This window comes from Triticum urartu, chromosome 4A (genome assembly GCF_056163025.1).
Source record: "Triticum urartu cultivar PI428250 chromosome 4A, HENAU_Tu73, whole genome shotgun sequence".
Lineage (NCBI taxonomy): Eukaryota > Viridiplantae > Streptophyta > Magnoliopsida > Poales > Poaceae > Triticum > Triticum urartu.
In genome coordinates, this window is record NC_141876.1 from 549,411,896 (window position 1) to 549,422,287 (window position 10,392).

The following is a 10,392-nucleotide window of genomic DNA, read 5'->3' on the forward strand; positions in this document are numbered from 1 at the left end:
CACTGCCTTACTCCTCTCTTGCACACAAATTGTTTTCCTGGAACACTATTAAGGAGTACAACAGAAGTACCAATTGATAGAATTTGGCTGATCCAATTGCATCATTTATTGCCAAACCCGTTCTACTTGAGAATAGCCATGTTCATTCCATGCTCAACCTTGTCAAAGGTCTTATCAAAGTCCAGTTTGAGCACCATAGTGGGTTTCTTATTGAGTAACATTGGAAAAGGTATTCATATGCCCAAGCAATGCAACCATGAATAATTCTTGTTCTCATGAAGCCATGCTGATTAATATGGATTAGCCGAAGAATGATGGATTGAAGCCTATTTTCCAATAACTTGGTCAACAACTTAATTGTGCAGTCGAGGAGTGAAATATGCATGTATTCATTGACTCCTGAAGCCCCTGGATTTTTCTGGAATTAGAGTGATGAAACAGATGTTGATGCTTTGCAAACAAAGTTCCTCTATGTAGAATTGATCATAGAGATCGTAGAAATATCTTCTTATAATGTGCCAGCATTGAAACAACTCCCGCCTTTTCTTGTCCTACAAAAAAATTTAAAAGATAACCATGCATAAAAAACCATGTTTGTTAATTCTCACTCAACCAACAATGCCCTAAATCTCACTCGGTACTAAGTATTGTCCATTTGAATTTTAGATCTGCGCTACTACATTTATTGTTCATTAAGTTGGGAGTCCCATGGTATGTATGGCACATGAATGGATTACATAAGAATTTGGCAACCCCAATCTTATGGCCCAAAGTGAAAGAAATATGCCCTAGAGGCAATAATAAAGTTATTATTTATTTCCTTATTTCATGATAAATGTTTATTATTCATGCTAGAATTGTATTAACCGAAAACATAATACTTGTGTGAATACATAGACAAACTAAACGTCACTAGTATGCCTCTACTTGACTAGCTCGTTGATCGAAGATGGTTATGTTTCCTAACCATAGACATGTGTTGTCATTTGATTAACGGGATCACATCATTAGGAGAATGATGTGATTGACATGACCCATTCCGTTAGCTTAGCACCTGATCGTTTAGTATGTTGCTATTGCTTTCTTCATGACTTATACATGTTCCTGTGACTATGAGATTATGCAACTCCCGTTTACCGGAGAAACACTTTGTGTGCTACCAAACTTCACAACGTAACTAGGTGATTATAAAGGAGCTCTACAGGTGTCTCCAAAGGTACATGTTGGGTTGGCGTATTTCGAGATTAGGATTTGTCACTCTGATTGTCAGAGAGGTATCTCTGGGCCCTCTCGGTAATGCACATCACTTAAGCCTTGCAAGCAATGCAACTAATGAGTTAGTTGCGAGATGATGTATTACGGAACGAGTAAACAGACTTGCCGGTAACGAGATTGAACTAGGTATTGAGATACCGATGATCAAATCTCGGGCAAGTAACATACCGATGACAAAGAGAACAACGTATGTTGTTATGCGGTCTGACAGATAAAGATATTCGCAGAATATGTAGGAGCCAATATGAGCATCCAGGTTCCGCTATTGGTTATTGACCGGAGACGTGTCTCGGTCATGTCTACATTGTTCTCGAACCCGTAGGGTCCGCACGCTTAAGGTTTCGATGACAGTTATATTATGAGTTTATGAGTTTTGATGTACCGAAGGAGTTCAGAGTCCCGGATGAGATAGCGGACATGACGAGGAGTCTCGAGATGGTTGAGACGTAAAAATCGATATATTAGACGACTATATTCGGACATCGGAAAGGTTCCGAGTGATTCAGGTATTTTCGGGGGTACCGGGGAGTTACGGGAATACGAGAAAGAAGTAATGGGCCTCATGGGCCAAGTGGTGGAAGAGAGGAGGCAGGGCGCGCGACCCCCCTAGCCCAAACCGAATTGGACTAGAGGGCCGACCCCCCTTTCCTCCTTTTCCTCCCTCTCCTTCCTTCTCCTTCTCCTTCCCTTCCTTCCCCTTTCCTACTTGGACTAGGAAAGAGGGGGTAATCCTACTTGGAGTAGGATTGCCCCCCTTGGGCGCGCCTCCTCCCCTTGGCCGCCTCTCCCCCCTTGCTCCTTTATATACGGGGGCAGGGGGCACCCCATAGACACAACAATTGATCCTTAAGATTTATTAGCCGTGTGCGGTGCCCTCCTCCACCATAATCCTCGATAATATTGTAGCGGTGCTTAGGCGAAGCCTGCGACGGTAGAACATCAAGATCGTCACCACGCCGTCGTGCTGACGGAACTCTTCCCCGATACTTTGCTGGATCGGAGTCCGGGGATCGTCATCGAGCTGAACGTGTGCTAAAACTCGGAGATACCATAGTTTCGGTGCTTGATCGGTCGGGCCGTGAAGACGTACGACTACATCAACCACGTTGTTATAACGCTTTCGCTTTCGGTCTACGAGGGTACGTGGACAACACTCTCCCCTCTCGTTGCTATGCATCACCATGATCTTGCGTGTGCGTAGGAAAATTTTGAAATTACTACGTTCCCCAACACAAAGAGCCTTCCAATGATGATCCAAAATATGTATAAATACCACACAAATGCATGCATGAAGACTTATCATTATACCACATTGGGTATTGTCTTTAGGCCTCTTTTGTGCAATTATTCTTTTTGCAAATTTGCAAATAGGTTTTTTGTGTGCAGTTGCATCTTTTTGTGAACTTTTGGGTCAAATATTGGGGGCCTTTATTTCATTGTTGTAGCATTCTTTTGTACTAAAAAGAGTATATGCATGCCAGAACCGACCAGACTTAATAAACTTTTAAACACGCTAGATTATCCCCTATTTTAACTATGTACACATATACATGCAGATTGATATTGTGAAAAGAGGAGGTATATACTAGATTAGATGATACCTCATGCGATGTCACAAAATAGGATATTTTATTTCTAAATATCATATATACTATACATTAATTATTAAAGATGCTTAAAAGTGAAAAATTTCTACAGACGCAAAAAAATCTTAAAATAAAAGAGAAACCTTCAAACAATTAAATGTGATAAGATTTCAAACTCCCTTAGAATTAAGAATTCGTGTGTAAATCAGACGACTATTGATGGACCAAGCTCTCAAATCCGATGTCTATATTGTTTGACGAAAGATTCTAGGATCATACCACAAGATGCTAGCCTCTTGGATGACGAAAGCAAGAAGTGGCTTGAAATGAAGAAGAAGAAGAAGAAGAAGAAGAAGAAGAAGATCAACGAGAAATATATTGAGGCTTGCAAGGGACACGAAAGATTCTAGGATCATACTGCAAGATGCTAGAAGAAGAAGAAGAAGAAGAAGAAGAAGAAGAAGATCAATGAGAAAGAGATTGAGGCTTGCAAGGGACACGAAAGATTCTAGGATCATACTGCAAGATGCTAGCCTCTTGGATGACGAAAGCAATAAGTGGCTTGAAATGAAGAAGAAGAAGAAGAAGAAGAAGAAGAAGATCAACGAGAAAGATATTGAGGCTTGCAAGGGACACGAAAGATTCTAGGATCATACTGCAAGATGCTAGAAGAAGAAGAAGAAGAAGAAGAAGAAGAAGAAGAAGAAGAAGAAGAAGAAGAAGAAGAAGAAGAAGAAGAAGAAGAAGAAGATCAATGAGAAAGAGATTGAGGCTTGCAAGGGACACGAAAGATTCTAGGATCATACTGCAAGATGCTAGCCTCTCGGATGACGAAAGCAAGAAGTGGCTCTAAATGAAGAAGAAGAAGAAGAAGAAGAAGAAGAAGAAGAAGGAGAAGAGAAATAGATTGAGGCTTGCAAGATACACGAAAGATTCTTGGATCATATTGCAAGATGCTAGCCTTTTGGATGACTAAAGCAAGAAGTGGCTCGAAATGAAGAAGAAGAAGATCATCGAGCATAACACAAGACTCGATTGATTCATTCGTGTATCGTCTATCTTGATATGAATTTTTGATTTTTATGTTCGCATGTGTTTGTGTTTTTTTTGTGTGTGAAATTGTTGAATTTGTTATGAATTGATGTCATACGAGATGGACGTGCATGGCTTTGCATGAACATGGAGGGTCGAAAGCGGGGTTATGGTTGTTCGGAGGACATTTCAAAGGCAGGTTAATGCTTTCCGTGGACATTTAAGGGAGCAGATTTGATCAGCCCGGGTGTAAATGCTTTTACTATGCAATTACATTTTAGTTAAATAAATTGTACATTATTAATTGATGTGAGTTGGCCTATTAGCTCAGTTGGTTAGAGCGTGGTCCTAATAAGGCCAAGGTCGCAGGTTGAAGACCTGCATGGGCCAACCTATTTTACTTTTCAATTTTTGTAATCGCTTTTACTATGCAATTACGTTTTACTTAAAAATTATACGTTTTACTTAAAAATTATACATTATTTAGGTAAGTGAATTGGCCTATTAGCTCAGCTGGTTAGAGCGTGGTCCTAATAAGGCCAAGGTCGCAGGTTCGAGACCTGCATGGGCCAACGTCCTTTTTTCTTTTCAATTATTTTTCCTTGGGAGTAGTTTCTCGTGCCGATCTTAAAAATTGCACTACTAGCTACGTACATGTCCTTGTAACCTATCGTTGTCATTGATCACTGTTGCGCCCCGATCAGGCGGATATCTCTCTAAAGCATGTACTACAGTCTACAATACATCGGTACATGCATGAGTGTGTGTCGACATATGTTACCCGTACGGCCGCCTTCCGTTTCCCCCCTTCCTTCCCCTCGGACAGCTACGTGGCTAGCTTCACATTGTTATCCAAAGAGAAGGATGCCACAGGGCGCCCTGTTGTCCTACAACATGGTTGCTCCAATGATTTGCCATATGCGTGCGTTGTCGTACTGCATGGTGATGTCGCCCGGTGTACTGCTGCGGCTGCATGCAACGTCGTCTTCCAGCATCGGTGGTACACAAGCACCTTGAAGGAAAAAATGTAGGAAGGCATACCTTCAATTCCGAAGCCGGCAAACCTGCACCCCGCTATCCCTAAGGGCATCTCCAGCCGTTGCCCCCCCCCCCCCTCCCCCCCCCCCCCCCCCTCCCCAGCACGCATAAAAATCGTCCCCTGAGGAAGAGCCGGCGATACAATCGGCGCTGGGGGCGGTTTTGCGCCCAGTCGTCGCCCCCGGGCGTCGAAATTGGCCCACTTTGCAGCCCAATTTCGACGAATAAAGGGCCCATATGGGCGAGAATAGGCTCATATTCGGCGTGGTTTCGCCGTGTCTTGGCGTTCAATTATCAACACAATTATTTCTTATCACATATTTCATCACACAAAAATCAAATACTTCAACAAAATAGTACAACAACAAATAGTTCAATACAAATTATATAGTTCAACAAATAAAAACTCGTATTTCATCACACGGCGTCCCCCTTGAGCCTTCATAGGTGCTCAATCAGATCTTTCTGCAGTTGAAGATGCACCTGTGGGTCTCGGATCTCCTGACGCATACTGAGATAGGCAGTCCAAGTTGCTGGTAGATGGTGATCAACTTCGGCTAGAGGACCCTGCCTGTAGTATGGTTCAGTGTCAAACACTGGATCTTCTTACTCGCTCTCGATGATCATGTTGTGCAAGATGACACAGCAAGTCATAATCTCCCACATTTGATCTTTGGACCAGGTCTGAGCGGGGTACCGAACAACAGCGAATCGAGATTGGAGCACACCAAATGCCCGCTCGACATCCTTCCTGCAAGTCTCCTGAACTTTCGCAAACCAGGCGTTCTTGTCTCCTGCCGCAGGGTTTGAGATCGTCTTCACAAATGTCGACCATCTCGGATAGATGCCATCTGCTAGGTAGTACCCCTTGTTGTATTGGTGCCCATTGATCTCGAAGTTCACCGGAGGAGAATGGCCCTCAACGAGCTTGGCAAAAACAGGAGAGCACTACAGCACGTTGATGTCATTGTGAGTTCCTGGCATATCAAAGAAGGAGTGCCAAATCCAGAGGTCCTGTGTGGCTACCGCCTCAAGCACCACACTGCAACCACCTTTGGCGCCTTTGTACATCCCCTGCCAACCAAATGGGCAATTCTTCCATTTCCAATGCATGCAGTCGATGCTTCCAAGCATCCCAGGAAATCCTCTTGCTGCATTCTGGGCTAGGATCCGAGCAGTGTCTTCCGCATTGGGTGTTCTCACGTATTGTGGCCCAAACACTGCCACCACTGCCCGACAGAACTTGAAGAAACACTCTATGCTGGTGGACTCGGCCATGCGCCCATAGTCGTCGAGTGAATCACTGGGAGCTCCATATGCAAGCATCCTCATCGCTGTCGTGCACTTCTGGATGGAGGTGAATCCAAGAGCGCCAGTGCAATCCATCTTGCACTTGAAGTAGTTGTCGAACTCCCGGATGGAATTCACAATCCTGAGGAAGAGTTTTCGGCTCATCCGATAACGGCGCCGAAATGTTTTCTCGCCATGAAGTGGAGCATCGGCGAAGTAGTCGGAGTAGAGCATGCAGTAGCCTTCGAGACGATCCCGGTTCTTTGCTTTCACCCGCCCCGGCGCCGAGCCACCTCGCCGCGGCTTTTCATTGCTCGCCAGCAGCTGGGCGAGGGCGGCGAGCACCATGAGATGCTCTTCTTCCTGGACGTCGGTCGCGGCTTCCTCCTCCAGCAGCGCGGCGAGCTCTTCCTCGTCATTCGAGTCCATCGCCGAGACAGGCAAAACACCGAACACCTTGCGCTCGGTGGGCGTGTACCCGCCGCTAAACCGCGCCTCCGCGGCCGGAAACGGCGGCCGGAAACGCCCAGCTGCTGTGGGAGGGGCTGCCGCGGCGAAGCGCTGCTATTTTTCGGCGGGGAATGGCTATCTAGCGGAGTAGGGCGGCGGCCGTCGCCGGGATATAGCTAGTGGTGGCCGAGGGGAAGAAAACCAGGCGTGCGAGGGCGCAGGGGGTGCGAGGCGAGTCGGGGGAAGAAAACCTTGACTTTTCCCCTGTCGGTGTGGGCCAGACATGCTTTTCCCTAGCGCCGGAGCCCCCAACTGCTCCCCAGCGCGCCGGGTTCGGCCTGTGACCGCCGGGCGGAAAAAAGGTCCGAACCGGCGATTTTCGGCGTCCTGGGGGCGCGACTGGGCAGTTTTTTCGGTGCCGGCGCCGAAAAAGTGGCCTGAGGGGGCCTGTTGGGGGCGCGGCTGGAGATGCCCTAAGATGGACAAGGAGGCTGACGACCCCCTGCACCTGCCGCACCTTTAAGATAGACCGACAGCTGCTCCTTCCTTCCTTCCCTCCCTCCGACGAGCTTGCTTATTCTTACCAAATTCGACTGACCCAATTTCATTGGTAAATTCATGCGACTTACATGTAGCTATTGTCGTTGGGTGCACACGTACGTAGCTCGCGGTTGGTGGTGCATATGCATGCGTGGTCGAGCATGGTTCACATGATCGACTGTGCAACCCAGATGTAACAACATACATCAAGGATCTAGGAGCACGTGTTGCAGCTGGGTATGAATCTGTAGCCTGGTTCTCTTTTCTTTGCTCCAATTCAGCTTCTCTTCTCTTTGCTCCAACTCAGTAAGAATATATTATTTAAATCCTTATAGCCCGCTTACATCACCTTAGAGCATAGTTAATAGTGTAGCCAACAATCGGCTATATGAAGTTGTCATACCACGTATAGCCAACCTAATAACCAACATGTAAACTACCTGTATCTTGATTTATTAGTCCCTATCATATTTTGAGTCAAAGTTCAACCACATATTTTACTAGAAAATGTTAATGATTGTCACAAAAAAAATTATTGGATACGTATTTGATTGTAGTTTTTAATAATATTATTTTTTATTATGTATAACCTATATTTATTGATTAAAATTATGATAAAAGTGATCCAAAATACGAGAAGAACTAGTTAACCAGGACGGAGGTAGTAGCAACTAGTAGTTAGTATGAAGTACTAATTTACTAATACATGGCTCAACCTTACACTCTCACATTATTTCTTGAAGTCCATGTTGCAGCTGAGTGCCTGTGACGATTGATTATTATATCATGAGAAACTCCTTTCACATTTGAATTTAGCGATGTGTTTTGTGTAGCATGCATGTTGTATATTATTACTACAACTCATGGTCAAAGGCAATCTCGAAAAGCACATTAGGCCTTATATATTCGAATGGAGTAGTCATTTATTTATTTTCGAGAAATATTTAATAAAGAATCCATTAATCATCTAATTAGACTGGCCTATTAGCTCAGCTGGTCAGAGCGTGGTCCTAATAAGGCCAAGGTCGCAGGTTCGAGACCTGCATGGGCCAACCTTTTCATATTCTGCATTTTTTTCTCAGAGTAATTTCACGTCGCGACTCACGTGCTAAAAGAATTGCTCCTGCCGTCGCCGTCCTCCTTCCGCTCCTGCCAATCCCTACATCTCGGAGCACCGGATCCTAAAAAAAAAACTGAGAGCACCGCTCGACGTGCTCCCCTCCAGCTCTCATCATGCTCCGTGGACCTGCTGCTGCTCTTGTCATTGTCTCATTGAGCACAACTTATGTGACTAGCTAGCTTCACGTTGTTATCTAAGAGAAAGATGCCACAGGCCGGCTGCCGGGTTACGCCATGGCTCCAATGATTTGCCATGCGTTGTCCTACTGCATGGTGATGTCGCTCGGCTTACTGCTGCATGCAACGTCGTCTTCTAGTACCAGTGGTACGCAGGCACCTTGAAGGAAGAAGTGGAGGGAAAGGCGTACGTCTAGTAAGAAAAATCAGAGAGTCAGAGACCAGACATATGTGTGGTGTGGTGTTGGGTGCACACGTACGTTATAGCCCGGTTGGCGGTGCGTATGCATGCGCGGTCGATCATGGTTCACATGATCCACCGTGCAACCCGGACGCAACAGCACACATTGAAGATCTAAAGTGCCACTGCCGGTAGTGCACACATTGCATGTGGAGTACATAAATGTCAACCAGAAATGTGTCCCTACACGCGGTGATTGTACATTTGGCTGGCCATGCACTAGCTAGCTAGCGTCCATTGTTTCAAAGTTTGACCTAGACATTTTACTCTACTTCTAAGTCGATGTTCTCTTGAGCGGTCGTCTCACGCACACGTACATGCATCTTCCTTTCACGGTCATGGGGTACGCAGATCACATTGTCACCAACAACTACAGAAGTAAAAACACACTGTACGGCCAGCAGTGAACAGTGTCTTCCGGCTTTGTACACAAGTACATTTCGCTGTCGCTGGGGCACAAAGCTATAGCAACGGACCGGCGGATTCGACAGCAACATGCAACGATCTTTCTTTTCTTCTCTCAAAGCGGATTAGGTCGAGCACCGCTATGATCCGCCTCCCCGGCTCCCCAAAAGCAGCCGGCCGGGAGATGGATCGTTGTCTCACGGGACCATTTGTTGGCTCCATCACGATCATCAATAGCCGAAACAGATAGCTGAGATCGAGATGGAGATGGGGAGAGGTACGCAGCAGAGGCACGTCACATAGCTGTATTGGTTGTGTACGCGCGCACGGATGCGTAACATGCATGGAGCCGACGCCCGGTCCCCGTCCACGCACACGTGATGCCGTCTATCTCCCTTCCGCTCGCACATCTCCATCCACCATTGTAGCCGGTGAAGTTACTGCCACACCGTAGACTGTACCGCTAGCTAGCGCTTGATCACTTAGCTAGCTGCGTGGATTGGCTAGGAGATGGACGCAGTCAGTGTGCCAGGTACGGTGGCTAGTAGTAAGGCCAGCGTGTTGCCTGCATTCGTACAAGGTGTAGATCTGGCCCGTGGATGAATGAGTAGCTGCAGCTAGCAGTAACGTACGCAGCATTGTTGGTTGTTGCATGGGCAACTGTGGCCTGCGGTCGTGGGCATGCAACGCAAGCAACTGAGGCTCTGTTTGGTTTATAAGTCCTAAGACTTTTTTTAGTCCCAATTTATAAGTCTCGAGTTCTTAAAAAGTCTTTATCTGTTTGATTTCCGGGACTTATAAGTCTTTATAAGACTATATTACAACTATAAGTCCTTATAAGTCTCTTCTTGAGAGTCTTATTTTATAAGTCTCAAATGCCCACTTTAAGTCCAAGTCTCTTCTGTTTGGTTTAGATGGTACTTATAGAGATTTATTTAAGTCGCTAGATCAATAAGTCTCTGAAAACAAACACCCTGTGCATGCATGCGTACGGCTTCCATCAGCTAGCCTAGCTGCTGGACCGGGGGGCCAAGGTGTTCATGCATGTGATATGATCAGTATTGTACCATCTGTTCAATAATAAGTCGCTCCTAGCGTAGCTGCTAGATTGATTGGATTGGATTGAATCGGAGGATCTGGCGACCAGATCGGTCGATCCTGCCGCCGCCTTCCACGCACAAGCGTCTTGGCCGGCCGGCCGGAATCGAACCTAATCGTGTTTTGTTTTATTTATTCCCT

General features: G+C 45.9%; 3 non-coding genes across 3 annotated transcripts; all 3 read left to right on the forward strand.

The window, feature by feature from the left end:
• Positions 1 to 4,209: 4,209 nt before the first annotated feature.
• On the forward strand, positions 4,210 to 4,283 carry TRNAI-AAU (transfer RNA isoleucine (anticodon AAU)). The gene has a single exon. It is a non-coding gene; the product is annotated as a tRNA-Ile (tRNA).
• Positions 4,284 to 4,391: 108 nt separating this feature from the next.
• Positions 4,392 to 4,465, forward strand: TRNAI-AAU (transfer RNA isoleucine (anticodon AAU)). The gene has a single exon. It is a non-coding gene; the product is annotated as a tRNA-Ile (tRNA).
• A 3,724-nt stretch (positions 4,466 to 8,189) lies between these two features.
• On the forward strand, positions 8,190 to 8,263 carry TRNAL-AAG (transfer RNA leucine (anticodon AAG)). Its single transcript has one exon. It is a non-coding gene; the product is annotated as a tRNA-Ile (tRNA).
• The last annotated feature ends 2,129 nt before the right edge of the window (positions 8,264 to 10,392 follow it).